Here is a 15,776-nt window from a genome sequence, read left to right as displayed (position 1 = left end):
AATATGGTAACTTTGCTACCAAAGCTCTGTGGGATTTTTTTATATTTTTTAATTTTTACTGTCTGTTCAGTTGCTGCTTCCGAAACAGAGAATGAGCACGGTATTTAAGAGGCTTCGTTTGTATACCTCTGTACCTATGTATCCTGATCCTGCGAAACGTGCCTGCCACCCAGTGGATGTAGCTGATCTGTGTACGCTCTATATTCTATACATTTACTTCCTCTCCTCTGCAAGTTTGCAAAGTGAGGTGCTCAGAAGCTATCAGGTGCCGTGCTCGTCTGGCTGCGCCGGGCCTGCACAACAGGATGCCATTTGACGTGAGGTGACCCACCACTGCGCTTCCCACCCAGCTCTGGTGCTGAGCCAGGGGCGTATAGGCTGATGGCAGCGGCACGCAGGGACCCCCCAGCCGGGCAGAAGTCAGGAGACGTGGCATGGTGGATGAGGCAGGTGATTACATAAAGAGGGAGAGGCATTGTCGTGCTTGAGATAGCTGGAGAACAGGGTTCTGCGGCCCCTGCTGTTCCCGTAGGATTTCTACCTAAACTTCCCATTTTCTCACGCAGGCCATTTGTTTTTCTGGGTGCCTGACTTGAGTCTTGAGTCTGATTTGCAGTCGTGCTGAACTCACCGATGTGGAACAAAAGTCAATGACTGTTTGTTCTCAACATGCAGAAAATGTTTAGTAGGACTAAGCATGGTAGAAATGCAAGTCTCGATCGTCAGAATTGCTCGCTCAGTGTCTGCAGCTTTTTACTTGATTTTTTTCATATCTTAGTTTCCTGTCTTCAGAAAATTGTGGATCAGTGTCCTTTATTTTATGGATTACTGCAGTGATAAGAACCACTGAAGAACCTGGGAGAAAAGAATTCATTCGTTCTCTGGTTCGATGGTGCAGATATGCTCTGAAGGACAAGGGCAAAAAGAGAATTTGCGCTTTAATTATAACAAAGCTTCTGTCAGGAAGAAAATGTGACCAGGTCAGTCACAATTACAGGCTGACCTCCATGCATATGAGCACTGGGAGACAGTTTTAATTACCATTACTCAGTTCTAATAGGTCCTCAATTCTACAGTGCTAATCACATTTTTTTTTAAACTGCTTTTACTGTGTCATTTCCTAACTTTTCTTCCCCTTAGGAAAAGATAAGATAAGCAGCTAGGCAGCCTGGAGCAATGCATGTGTGTTCCCGTCCTTCCTCAGCTGGGTTACTGATGTAACACACGAGACTTGCCTGAGCTCTCCATTGAGCACGACCGACAGTGGTCGGTCCTGGCTGCGTGTAGGCCAGCAGGAGAGGATCTGTTATGCTCTGCCAGTTTGTTTCGCAGCTGTCTGCAGGCAGGGAGGGAATGGCCAGGCTCAGAAATCCTGGGCTGTGTCCCAGACTCTGGAGGAGAGCGTGCCATTGGGATCTTGCATTTTCCTGCTCTGTCTGCGCCCCTCATGTGCCATTGCTTGTCTCAGTCCTTTGACTCGTTCTCACGCTGTCTCCTTGTATCTGCCTTCCTTTTCTCCTCCTCCTTTGCTTCTGTACTTCCCATCTCCCTGTTCCCAGTCTCCTTGCACAGAGAGTTGCATTCCTTTTCCAGCCCCTTGTGTTTTTTTTTTTCTTTCTTCCTAGTCTCAAGTCATTCTTGTGCCCGTTTTTTCTCCCTCACCTTCTTGTTGTTTTTGCTGTGGAGGGAGCCTTACTCCTCAGTTTTTCTGCCACCCTCTCATGTCGTTCCTTGCTCTCTGTGGTTCTTGCATTAAGCATCTTCCTTGGTCCTTCTCTGTGGTGCTCTACAGCCTCGTGTTGCTGTGAAGACCCACGGGACAGGGCAGTGAAAGGGCAGGAGAAGCAGGGCTCCAGCTCTCATCCCAAGTGCCTGGCACCTTCTTGCCGTCAACTGGCCACTACATGGACAGTCTGGAGCCTGCTCCCATTATTACATGCAATTGAAGATGGTTATCTGAGCTGCAGTCCTTTCCTGGGTAGGAGCTGGGAGAAAAGTTGCTGAGTGCTTGAGGGGATGGCCTATGTAGTCTGATGGGCATGAGGAGTTGTGAAGAATGGGGATGTGGCCTAGTGAGCATCTACTGAAAATGCATAATGTATAATGTGTCGTCAGCAGTTTGACCAAATGTGTGCGGATTTTTCATGGAGGCAGCAAAAGGCGTACCTTCAGTATAGCAGCTCCAGCCCTCATGTCAAATTTCAAATCTGTTACCCGAAGCTGAAAGGGCACTATAACCTTCTAACAAGTTTGCCAGCATTTTTGTTAATACTGAAAGACAGTGTTTTCCCCAGTCTTGTTCTGAAAAACAGCTGAAGTATTTTGGCTGAGGTTTTCTAATCTCTGTCTACCCAGTTCTTTTCACACCCCTCCCTCAGAGGCAACCTTTACAACACATGGAACAAAACTTAGCCTGAGGCAGACATTCAACTTGGAAAATTTCAACCCAAACAGTCCAAGTCTGGCCAAGTTACAAGCAGCTGAAAGCAGCATCTTGCATTAGAAGTCTTCAGCAACCGCCTCATAGGCAGTGCTACAAGCTTCACCAATACCAGTGTATGTTTATGTGCTTTTAAATACACTGCTCAACTGTAATATTAATTAATAGCTTACCCAGTTGACTAATTGGCACCCGGTTGATTTGAGTTTGGTAGGGTATTTTGTCTTTTTTTTTAATAGAGAGCCTAAAACTTTTCAGTCAATTGTACAAATGCTTTTACTTACTCATATTATTCATTGTTGTTTTCCTGGCTGAAAAATTGCAAACTTTAAAATGGAACCTCTGAAATAAATAACAAGCTGTGGCTTACTAGTTCTGAATCTTTCAGAATGACTTAACAATTGTTAAAGACCAATTTACAGTAGAACTGGAGCAAATTGCTTCCCAGAGTTTTGAATTGTAGAAAACCACATCTCCCAAATTCCTAAGCTATTCATCAACTGTTCAATTGTAGCAGACTCACCCTATATTGTGTCCCTGATATATCTATTAACTTTGCAGTGAAGTGTGAGTTGAAAACAATTGTGCCATGGAGTCACTGTGGAATAAATACCACAAACATTGGCAAAGTTGCTTCATAAATCTTAGTTTAGAGAGGAACTTAGGCGTGTCTTTCTTCTGTGTGAGTGCAGCTGTTTCTTGTGGGGTCCCCCAGGGACTGGGTCTTGGTGCAACGCTGTTGAATACCATTCTATTCACAGTGTTTGCAATGATATCTCATCTTTACCAATAGATGATATACAGGTTTGTGTGTGGTACAGGTTATTAGTGTGGTGTACTCCAAATCACGGTTTTAGCTGGTTCCCATCCAGCAGAATGCGTAGTTCATGCAGCCAGCTACTAAGGAATGAGGAATGCAGTTACACCAGCAGGATAGGAGACTGTCTTCAAACTGGTAATTTGAAAGAAGGTTTAAGAATTTGTGTGGATAATCATCTCAACGGGAGTTTTCACTGTAATCCTGTCAACAAAGTGTGATCTTTGGCTATACAGCAATAAAAATAGCGCATAGGAATGGGAAAGGACACGGCATTAGTAAGATCACTGGAATTCTGAGTCTGCGTCCGGTGTCGCTGTTCACATGAGGAAGGATGTGAAATATTAGTAGGAGCACAGCAACAAAAGTGTTCCAGGGTTTAAAAAAGAAGCTTTATAATGCAGTTTATCAGTTCAGAGGAAACTGAGAGGTGAAATGATGCCTGTATGTGTCTTACACATGTATAAGGAAATTGTATGACCCTGTTGAGACATCCAACATGTCTAGGAGCTGAAGTTAGGTGTGTTGTATAATGAAATATTAAGTAGCAATGAGGGTAATTAAACATTTTAATGAGTTTAATGTTGCTGGGAGTATTTAAAATGAGATAACGTTCACTTCTCAAAGAAGTGCTTTGGGTTGGTTTTATGGGGCACTTTGTTAGTGCATGTAGAGAGGGAAAGGACTGTGCTCTGTTCACCTGTGCTCTTCACCAGATCAAGAATACAAGATTATTTGCAGTGCTGTCAGTGTATTGTAGCACCTGTTGCTACATTGGACATCACAGTTAAATGGCATGCTCCAGAAGTTGGCCAGTTTTCTTTTGGTTCAGGAGAACCTTTTTCTTTCTTTCTTCATGCCTAATTTCACTTCTGGGATTATGATGAATGACTGTATACTTTTTGCTTTCCTCAAGAGCATTAACATCTGGTTGCAGCTGGAGACAGGATTTTGGGTACTCACCTTCCTCCCTTACTGCTCTGTCAGTACAGAGAATTGTCTTGTATTTGCAGGTTGGTGTACCTCCTTTGTTCGCTCAGCAATCAAAAAAGATTGCTGTATTTAGGGATGGAGAAATTTCCCCTGCCACGTAGCAGACAAGGCATTGTTCACCATTTACAACTGACCTGCTGAGGGCTTGCAGTATCCTGAAGCCCACCCTGCCCTTAAGCACCTTGCTGTCCTTCGGACAAGCCTCTCCTGCTGCCAGATCTCCTGCTGCAAGCAGACGGGCGCGCTGGAGACGAGGACGTGGGCATGTGTGCATGTGGCTTGGCAAGCTAGCAGGACCAGCAGTTGCTAAAACAACAGAAGTTATGGTGGTGAATTAATTTCGTAACCTGAAACACACGTTGGGCTGCTCAAATCAAGTCGAAGTATTACTTACCAAGTTTCTTTTCAGACAGCTTCATGCTAAAGCTAAAGGTTTAATTTGGCCTGGGAACTGCACTTGAGCCTAGATAGTTATGAGATGATGTTTTATAATTCCATAGCTCGTTCTTTTTAATATAACAAACACATTTTTTTTTTCCCTCTGGCAGCTGAACCAAAGTAAATATACTTCAATACTTAAAGTATTTCTTTCCTTAGAAAATTTATTTTATTATGCCTACTATAGGGTAAATGGTACATAAAAGCATGCCAGGATTTGACGTTCCATATTTCACACGATGGTCTTAATTTGGTCTTTTTCATTCACACTTTCAAACATCCTCTGAAAATTTTAAGGTACTAATTGCACTTTCTGTACAGAATGACATCACTGGAAGGTTTACTATTGAGAAGAACTGAAACTTGAGAAGCCTAAGTTCTTGTAAATCATTATCTCTAGACTTGTCAAAAACATGCATACGAGTATTTCCGCTTATTTGGATATACTTAAGTACCAAAGTACTTGTCTCAAATGTGATTTCTAAAAACATTTTCCTCAGCTGCTGTATTGAGATGTGTGTGTTTGGGAAAAGAATATGAATAGAGTCTTCTAGGGTTTGGCTCTTGTGCCTATTGTTACGTTCATTGAAGTTAATGATAATGCTTTATTGACTTTGAGCGTATACAGAATCTAATTCACTAATAAAGTGCAAATAAGGTTGGAAGTTTTCAGTTAAGAGTTCTAATTAGGTTATTTAATAAATTTCTTCTTGGAAAATGACTATCAAAGAATCAAAAGTAAATTTTGAATCCTACTTTATTATTCCAGTAGTTTGTTATAAATTGGGTCATTATGGAGATGATAACGAATATCACCACATGGTGCCTGTTTTGAAAGTGCAGTCACGGATTATAGTTTGCTATCTCTTGACATTTTATTGTGTTTTGTAATACTTAGTGAGTTTTATTCCCTTGCTAGTTATAAAACGAAGCAGTGTTTTACTCTGAAATTGAAGTTTACAGAATTAAGTGACTTATGTTCATCTGAAGGACATATCAAATCTGAATATAAAACTTCTAAAAAGCCAAGCTGCATAACTGACTATATAATTCGTACACCTAACAGCACAAATCGTGTGCATGTAGGATAATTATGCACCCAGATAACCAAATTAAAAAAGGAATAGTAGTAGGACAGAGTTCTTTGCAAGGTTTGTTTTTTCCTTCCTTCATCAGTGCTGAATGTAACTGTAATCAGGATAGTCAAGAGTTAGGTGTTTTTATTAAATGTATTATTCTGTATCTGTCACGTGTGTGGACTTCCAGCTCAGTCTGTCATCTGGCACATCTGGGGCCAGTGAAGACAATTCTGCCTGCTCCATAGGATTAGTTTGATTTCCTTGTTTTGTTTTTACACGTTTTGTTTTGTTTTGTTTTGTTTTGTTTTTTTGTTGTTCTTAAAACCGACTATTTCAGATTCACCTGTGTACTCTGTGCACTGTGATATTCTTGTCTCTTTCCTCCATTAATATAATAGTGACATTAAGCAGTTAGTATCTCAAGTACCTGGTCATACAGGCATCGATGAAATTTAATGAGGTGTTTCAATTTGCTTGACCTTGTTCTGCAACTCATTTATGCCTAATGTATTCAGGTAGGAAACTCAACATGCCAAGTCCTGGTTGAAAGTTGCTCACATGGTAGCTGCTGCTGCAGCTTCCCTTTGAACATCTGTTGCTGCTCTGAGAGAAGCTGCTGCTTTGTCATTTTAAGAAGCTCATGCATTAATCATGTACTGGTTGTTTTGGGGGCATGCTTGGGGTCTTTGGAGGTAGTCACAACAAGCTTGGTTTTCTGCCTTGAGAAGTAGAAGAGCTGGTGGGAAAGTTGTAAGATTCTGTACCCTGCTGCAGGTCTTCGGAGACAGTTTTTGGCAAGGGGGGTTGGATAGCATCCAGGCATCTGTTCTTTGTTCTTTATTTTTTGTTAAGAGATACTGTGTAAGTGTGGAAATTCAGTGAGCAATGGCAAGGTCTTTCAATGTTGATCAAGAGGATGACAGCAGATACATCTGTTTTGCAGGAAACCAAAAGAGCCCACTTTGTCAACAGTTTAAATGACTGAAGAGGCGAGAAGGTTATGCTGCCCTTTGGCATAGGATTTGCTGCGTTGTTTTTTTTAAAGATATATGACAGGGGAAGGGATACTGTGGGTAAAAGGACAGCAAAACTTGTCAGAAAATTGATAGAGACAGTACTAAGCATTCATATACCACTGTAGGAGCACTGATCTAACAGCATGATAATAAAGTGTGGCCTAAGGAACATGATCGGCGCTGGTAGATGAGCGCAACAGAAGCGAATCTGCTACTGAGCTCCAGAAGAAAATCCAGCGTGTAGACACTTCTAGCAGTACCTTCTCCAGACAGAAATGTTGCCTCAGAAATATGACGTTGTTGCAAATTGGCTTTCAGTCAGTTCTACAAGCTCTTCTGCTTGCTCTTCCCCTGCAGGAAAGAAACATCGTGAAGTCGGACAGCACCACCAAACAAAATGGCTGACATTTAGTTGATACGGGTTTCAGCTGGAGACAGTTGTCTTCTAAGTAGATGTTGGGCAGGAAAAGGCACTAACTTCTTCACCCCGGCCACCATCACTCTTGCTGAGGGTTTGCACAGGAATCCCGAGGGGGAACAGGGCTGAGGCCTAAATAAGAAGTATGGGACTTGTGGTTGCAATGCCCTTTACTGTGGTGACCCAGCACTGACATAGCTGCAGGCACCACTGCTGTCCTCCGTTGGTCACCTGTGCCAGACTGGCCAGATCACTGTGGGGATCCTCCCATTTCTGCCAAAGCAATCTGTTTTACCTACACGGTTTAAACAGTTAGTTTGTGTCAGTTGCAGTGGGCTGGCGAGCTTAGGTGGCAAAGCTGACGTAGGTTCTGGTAAATACACTGAGATGCTGCTGGGGGGTGGGCTGAGGAAGTTGGTGGTGTATTAGTGGAAGTAGTAGAAAAAAAACAATTACTAAGACTTTTTAAAATTCAGTTTTCGAATATTAATATTACATGGTAGTGAAACTTTGCTGCTGTTACAGAGGTAGTATTTTAATGAAGGAATGATCTGGCTTCTGACCATAAATATACTGCAGGCAAGATGTTGAGAGCCAGAACTGTATGTTTTTTGTTCTTGGCAAATGACCATTTGTGAAAATTATCCAGGACACTTCTACTGATGTGAAATGTTTCTTATTTCTGGCGATCAAATTCACTGATATCCTTTTATCATTGATTTTTCTTTCTGAGTGGCTATGGTTGCATCATATTATGTACCATGTCCTAGGTAAATTACTGCACAGCATGTTTTTGGGAGTGTTGTTTGCTTAAGAGGTCTTCCTATTTTATTTTCTTTTATTTTTGAGAAAACATTAACTTTTGTAGGTGTTGTGTTTTCTCCCTCTGAAATAAAAGCTTCATCAGAAATGCAAGTTTGTAGTCTGTCACTTCTGTCATTACTGTATGACTAGCAGCTGGAAGGTCAAATAGTACAATAGGCTGTTATTGTATTAGCCCCCTCATCTTTCTTTAAGTGGGTGTGTTTGTTTGCTTGTTTTCTTTCCCTAAATCTATGCATTAGCTATAAACTACTTGTTTAATGTTTTCCTGAGGGGAAAAAAAAAGGTACCTACACAAGGAATTGCCTTTATGGATATATAGTGATATATGCTTCGTATGTTTTAAGACTCAAACTAGGTTCCAGGTCCTGTGTATTTGCCTCAGCACCTGTTGAGCATATTACTTTTCTGAATTCTCTAATCCTGTAGGGTTTATGTATTCTCCCTTCTCTTTTCTCCGTGTTGTTGACATTTATCAACATTAAATATTGTTAGAGACTGCTTAGTTCTTTAGAGCTTTTTGTTTATGAATTATGTGGTGGACAGGCATATCAAAACTCTTTGTTTGTTTGTTTTTGAGGTGGGAAAGGATCTGTCACGTATGTTCAGATTTAAGTTTCTATTCTGCATATTTTATTATCAAACTGAGCAGTAGTGGTACGGGTGTTTCAACAGCCGCAAGTGTTTGTGCAGGTGTGGTTTGAGGGTGAAGGTACGTAGTTCTGGTTCTTTTGTATTGCACTGCATTTGCACTTGCAGAAAGACTGTTTTAGCAAAGGAAGCTATTCTAAAAGGGAAGTATTAGAAACAATACTGAATCTGCAGACTGTGTTAAAGAAACTGGGGGACTGCTAGGAAAAGGTGGCTTTCTGAACACTGTAACTGTATGTGTGCTCCTTCTTTCTTGTCCAGTCAGGTTTCTAAACCATATTCCACTTTTTTTTTTTTTGTTAGTAAATTGAAGACATGTAGAAGTAAAAAACCTGAAAGTTGGTTGGTTTTTTTTTTTTGGTCATTCTGGGGAATGCCCTTTATTGGGATTGCTTGTTTTATCTGCTAGAAAAAGGCACTGCTTACCAGTTCCAGATACGCAGATAAGTAGATTACAGCTCTATGTGGTTTCTGGCTGGAATGTCATCACAGCTTGGGCAGCTTGAAATCAGGCGTCTCCATGCTTTTGCTGTGTGGAGCCACTACTGCACTTCCATCTTCTTTATTCCAAAATGTATCTTGAATGTTCAGATGCACGAGGAATAGTGAACAGAGCTGGGAATGAAAGAAAACTGGGTAAAACAACTTAGGAAGGGAAGGAAGTAGATTAAGCTAGATCCAGACTAGTTTTCTCCTTCTAACTGGCAGGATGTGAGCCAGGGAAATGAGATACAGAAGAAACTGTGAATAGCCCTGCTGATGAAACTGAGATAATTTGAACTGCTACAGGATAGCTGGGAGCTAGGTCACTGTGTGCAGAAGAGGGCTGAATGGACTTCATTACCCATACTGTAAGGATTTTGGGGGGAGGGTCCTTCTCAAAAACAAAATGTTAGCTTTTATTAAATATGAGGAAAACTCAAATCTGAATGCTGCTACCAAATAACATTGAAGAATAGTCATACGTAGGTAGATTTCTTTTCCTCTCCTCTCTTCCCCCCTAAGTATTATCTTAGCATGGTGTTGTTTTGAGGACACATTAAGCATGGATAGGCAGTTTTTTCACCAAGTAGGTGAATAGTTAGATTTTCTAAGTCAGGGATTGCAATCAGTGAAGCACTAGAGCGTTCCAGTTAGGTATGACCAAGAGCTGAAGTTCAAGATCTCTTAAGTCCTTTTAGTCGGTCCACAGGGCTCGCTTTACTGTCTTTTCCAGATGGGGAGGAAGGTACAGAAAAACCTGACCGATGCTGCGGGAGCCAGCTGTGGTTGTTAGCTTGGGGTCCAGTGCCAGTGATCAGACCCAAGGGGAAGACAGTGGGGAAACTGGGGCAACAAGTTCCCCTCAACACACATGAAGTGACCTGTTTGTTGCCTTAGCTGGGGCTGCGAGAAAGGCTGTTCAGTGCAGGTATCGTTTTCAGTCACGAGGGCTGTGGGAGAGGAAATTAAATAAGTAACCTGCCACCAGCTCCGTTTTATCTGATTAGTGATGGGATATACATTTTTTTTTTCCCAGAGGTTTCTAAATCTTCATACCTTCGGTGTTAAACAAAAAATGAAAGTAATGGATCATCAGAAGATACCTGTTGGGGGCTTGTCCAAGCACACCTTGCAAAAGTGTGTTTCGGCTCTGCTCAGAGCCAAACAGAGATGGTGTGGGTGATGTTGGATGACGTCTCAGAAAGGAGCTTTGTGACAAGACCAAGACTGAGCGCACCAAAATGTAGAGAGAGTAAAATAGAGAAGCTAAAAGTGGCCAACTGTGGTATTTCAGATTAACTGAGGGATGTTCGTCAGACCTCCCTATAATTCCTTTGCAGTGTTTTCTTTCTGAATATGGCTTCCCCGTACCCTGGGTTATATACAACCATATACTGTATGTGTGTATGTATATGGTATAGATGTGTACAATCTGTTTATTTAATAAGCTGGAAAAAATTCTTGATGCTGAGGGTTCAGTATGTTAATCAGTTTGTAGTGGTATATTTACTTCTACCATAGCTATGTTTTGCTTATTTCTCTGTTTGCTTTGTAATAGCGTATCTACATTATCTTAAGTGTGTTATTTTTCAGGTATGGTTTAGTTTTGGCTTTATTCTCTCAAGTCTCTCTTGGACTGAGAGTTGGCTACATTTGCATAAAACCAAACCTTTACAAGTCCATCTTGGGAGAGAAAAGAAAGGATTTCATCTTGTATTTTGACCTTTTCTATAAAATTTAGTAACTTGACTTAGGGGATATTTTGAATGCAGCATCTAATGAAGTCACGAGTGGGACCCTCTTCTCCATTCATGGAATAAACCTCACCTACCATAAGTCTTCTCATTCACAAATACTGACACCCAAAAACCAAGGAGGAAAACTGACTTCACGGCATTTTCTGACTATGCTATTTTGGATATAAGGGTAAGGGGAATGGCCTTGGATTAGTAAGTGTCATTGCCTTTTTTTTAAATCTTGTGTGGTTGTGCAAACAATGATGTTCTGCCAGGTGGAAAGCTGATGTGTGAAACGGTGAGAGCCTGGTTATAATTTTCTGTAGTTAAGTGGAACTAGCAAGGAAAAGGCAATATAGTTACACGTTATGTTATCAACACCCCCCACGCACACACACAGACACATTGCAGAACAGAGAAGTGTGGAAGAAAACAGTCCTTGAGCCAGGACAACTACTCCGTGATAGTATGTAGTTTTTCCCCCTTCTTCTATTTTGTTTTGTCTATTTAGATTAAAAGGTCTTTGCTCTGTTTGCCCTGCAGATCTTTGCTCTTCTCTGCCTTAAATGTGAACGCTCCCTGGGCATTATAAGCAGAGAGGCAGGTTTCCTGTGGATTTACATCCAGTGTGTGGTGCTTCTTCCTCCCTGCCTCCCCCTTCATAGGGCTTCTCTATAAGGGCCCCAGCCCCTCCTTGCCCAGTGGCATCCCATCACAACACCTGCAGGCATCCAGCTACAATTTCACCTGAAAAAATGTAAGTGTGCATCGTTTGATGATACTGGTGGTTTTGCAGTAGGAGGCATTGGGCCTGGTGGTGTTTTTCCTGTTTGCTAGTTGACATTTAATGGTACAAGTGAATTTTCCAATGTGTTGTATAATTTTGTTTCGTAATTCCTGTCCCTCCAGATCTGACTTCTGCCAAAATGTGCACATACGATATACACATGTAGCTTTGAAAACAAACACTTGCTGAATAATGGTTCTTGACTAGAATGGTTGGAAATCACTGTATTTTCAGAAAGTAGAGTCAAACCCTGGGGTCAATCTCTTTTAGATGTAGGGTATTTGGGATCTGCTTTCTTCATTTGGGATTTTCATTTGGGAAAGCATCAGTCTGCTGCAAGCAATTAAGGATTAGCAATAAAAGAATTAAAGAATATTCGTCTAGGGCTTGTTTAGGGCAGTTGGTTTTCTTGTAGAACAGCGTAGCAGAGAGAAAGCTGCTCCTAGCTCGTACAAAGCAGCAAACGTTCAACAGGCCCGAGGATATGCAATTAATCTAAAACAAAAATAATACAGAAAAAGTAATTTCCTTTACCCTTTCTCTTTCCTGAGTGAGATCATCAACCACTGTCTTAAGAAAAGCTCTTTTAATTATTTTGAATATTAAAATTAAATTAGGCTGATGCTACTCTTCACTAGTGGTTGAAATATGGGAAGGTTTCTGTGACCATAGTCACAATTAGTGTCTTTTTGTCTGATCTTCAAAGCTGGAAAACATTTCTAAAGTGTCATGCTAAAAAGGGGGAACATTGGGAGTGAGAATTCAAGAAATAAAGTCGGTCACAGAAAAGCAACGGATGAAACTCTGCATTTGGCTACCAGCCTAGGATCTGAGTGCTCTGCTGTCTAATGTAGGTCTCACCTGTCTGTTGATGGTAGAGGGAGTTAAAATCATTCCACTCAGGCTAGCTGTAGTTTTTTCTTTAAGGTTGGCGAGCCCTCAGTAAGTGAAGGACAAAATGGGTTCTAAGGTTAAATGTGTACACTGAGATGCTAAATTTCCAGTATTGGACTAAAATAATAATCACTAATGTATACATAGTGATTGCATAGTGCTTTGGATGGAGCAGTGAGGATACTAAGTGTTTTATAAGTCTTGGGGAAATGACAGACTGCTCAAGGAGACTGCTGAGCTCCCTCCATTAAGTAAATGACCTCTGTTAGTGGAAAGCAGGGGAAAAATCCCATGTATGAAATCATGCCTGCTGTAATATCCTCTCTTTCTCTTAGCCTCTGGTGCCTGATGTTGTTTTCATGGCCCCCTGAACCACAGGGTAAAGACAGATGATTCCTGTGAGGCTTTTGGAAAACACTTAATGGGAGCAGCAATTTTCTTTGAAACTAGGCCTATACGTATGCATGCAATAGTGTCTTCTACGATATGTCTGCTTGCCGTACCTCATTTTTATGGGCAAACGACCATAAGAGGTGAAAATTTGGTGTCTTAGAGAGATCCACAGAACTATAATCTGTGATTTCCTTTAGGACAGCTCACCAGGACAAAGATCAGCATGGAGACACACGGCTTTTGTTTGTGCAAGCAGTTTGAAATTTAGCTGAGAGATCACAGTGTTGTCCTTCCAGCTGTCAGTTCCCCGTATCTGTAGCCCAAGCTCCCTGATACCCCTCCTTTTTCTTTCCTGTAATCTCCATATTTTTTTTCCCTTGGTTCTTCTCCATGATTTATGTATTCATCAATTGACTAATGTACCATGTATTTGGACAGGTAGGCCTGCCACTAAAAGTATCGATCACTTCCTGAACAAGTAGGTGAGCGGCTCATGTTTCTAGCTAACTGGTCTTTAATAGCCAGCCCTCTATCCGAATGAGTTGCAATGGAAAATATATTTATTTAAACGAGCTTATTATTTTTTTGCTTACGGTGGTTTTTTTTTTTTTCCTCCTGCCTCTCCAAGTTAGCACTCTTATCTTTTTCCACTAATTAGAGCAGCTGGAAGAGCAGTAATAAACACACTTTCCTTTCCTTTGTGTTTGTATCCTGAGCGGTGCCAAAATATTCTCTTGTGCTCTCATCCGAGCATATTTATGGAGCTCGGCATTCTTCTGAAGATTAACGTGTATCTAGATTTCCTTTAATTCTGTAAATGAGGCCTACATCTGTACCGGGAGCCCGCCCAAGCGCGTGAGGTAGGCAGCATGGCCGGCCTGGGGCTGCAGAGCCGAAAGGACAACGAAAATTGGAAGGGAAGCCAACAGTTTTTCGTCTGACTGGAGCCGTGGAAAATGTTGTCCCCTACATTTGCATGTGCTAGATGCCGTTTGTTATTGTCTGAAACACAAATGTGCATAAATAATTCCATGGTGCTCGTTCGAGGTATCAACATTAATTTCCTGCGGCACGGCTGACTTTCTGGGGCTGTGCCATCTCCGCAGCCTAACTCCCTAGCCTTTAAAAAAAGAAAGAAAGGAGGAAAAAAAAAAAAGGCAGCTGCAAAAGCACAGCATTGGGCCCAGAATTGTCCAGCGAAAGGGCGGTGTCTGGCTGTTCTCCCTTAGGAGAGAGTTTGGTGGGGAACATGACGATCCCTCCCCCTGTCCTTTCTTGCTGTATAAAGGCCAAACAATAATAGTAATGCTAACGTTGTCGTGCTCTAACTTCTGTGCCTATCTGTGTGCTTGTCTCAGGCTACACCGAATATTTTGTCTGTGAATAACAACATTCCTTGCATAGAAACTTTTCTCAGCTCTAAGCTTCATTCTTGATTTGCTTTTTATACTGATAAATATAGACATGAAAAAAATCCAGTGTTCACGCTGGATTTTTTTCTTCCTAGCGTGTGTTTATTATTCATGAATGTGTTGCAACATCCAAAAATGTAATGAGTGACTCACAGTACGAGAAGAGGAAAAATATAGTTACAGCTTTTTAATGAGGATTCCTCAGTGGGCTATGGAGTGTCCCAGATAAGAGGCCACAGTTTGATTATATCAAACTCATGCAGTCCTTGCTCATCCAGTCTAGAACCATATGTTTGCAAATATTTTTTTTGGTATTATTATTTATTTTGGTGTAAGAAAGGAAAAAAACAAAGGCTAAGTTTACTGTTACCAGCATAGTAACATCTCTTGCAGTTGTAATAGTTGTAACAATAAAGTTGTAAATAGTTGTAGATAAGAGGTTTGTATTCTTAAAAATTATCCTTGCAAGGACTCCTGAACAAACAGAACAATCCCGTTAAGGAAATTGATCTCTGAAGGAGAACAGTAGTGGGGGATCAGAAGCTCAACTTGTGGGATGATCTACTGATCTATTTCAAGAATCAGTATTGTCTTTCAGGAAATATTGCTTCTTGTTTTTTTGAAAATTGAACTTTTTCTTTCTTTTGTATGTTTTTGAATTTTACCAGTCTCATTTCATGCTCAGTATCCCCTCACCTCTCTGTCCTTCTTGCACAATAGGAGGAAACCCATGTTTGCTTGAAAGCAAGTTAAGTACAAACCCATAAAAATAGGTAGGTGACCTATAATACTTGTCTTTCAAGCCAGCTGTATACACAGGTGATCATTTCCTTTTGAATGCCATGAATCTAGCATGATCTTACTGCAGTCAGGATTGTATAGCTTTGTATAATACTGAAGTAAATTTTGCAAGATTTTCCAGAGCTTTTACGCATACTGTCTGCGAATTCAGCATAAAAGCATAGTACTTCTGTGCCCTTGCGGTCCTCTTGGGACAGCCAGTAATTATTACCGTGCAAAAATGAGGTCCTTTTGGCTTTGTTTATTTCAAATATTTAGCATTGAGGAGTCTTAGTGAGATGTTCTGTATATTAAATGGCATTACTGTTATGGTCTATAACTACATTTGAGTGTTGAGTAGAACTACACCACCTTGAGTCTTCCACCGTGTTTCCACCTGTAGACTGAAACTGCGGTTCCAGTCTGTTTTTTCAAGGAGTAAGCTCTTCTAGATTTAAAAAAAAATAAATTCAGATGGAATTACCCAGCTATTTTCATAAAATTCATTTCTCTGCCCATTTATTTCTCAAGTCTTTCCATCAATTGGCTTCTTTGTTGTATGGGCCATGATGGGACAGGGTGTAGAGACAGTATTTAAAGATAAAAGGGTATTGGTC

At 41.0% G+C, this 15,776-nt stretch overlaps 1 protein-coding gene across 5 annotated transcripts in view; it reads left to right on the top strand.

Moving 5' to 3' along the window:
- ELF1 (E74 like ETS transcription factor 1) overlaps positions 1-15,776 on the top strand; it is an 88,581-nt gene that overhangs the window by 1,531 nt on the left and 71,274 nt on the right. Inside the window, exon 2 of one of the 5 annotated variants that reach the window (XM_035553428.2) lies at positions 11,437-11,650. The exons of the other annotated variants lie outside the window; for them this stretch is intronic. The gene's annotated coding sequence lies outside the window, so the exon portion shown is untranslated. The remainder of the gene's footprint in view (positions 1-11,436; positions 11,651-15,776) is intronic. 5 annotated transcript variants of the gene reach the window in all.

Source organism: Cygnus atratus, chromosome 1, assembly GCF_013377495.2.
Source record: "Cygnus atratus isolate AKBS03 ecotype Queensland, Australia chromosome 1, CAtr_DNAZoo_HiC_assembly, whole genome shotgun sequence".
Taxonomy (NCBI): domain Eukaryota; kingdom Metazoa; phylum Chordata; class Aves; order Anseriformes; family Anatidae; genus Cygnus; species Cygnus atratus.
Note: the sequence above shows the minus strand (reverse complement) of the source record. Positions and strands in the feature narration are given on the sequence as shown.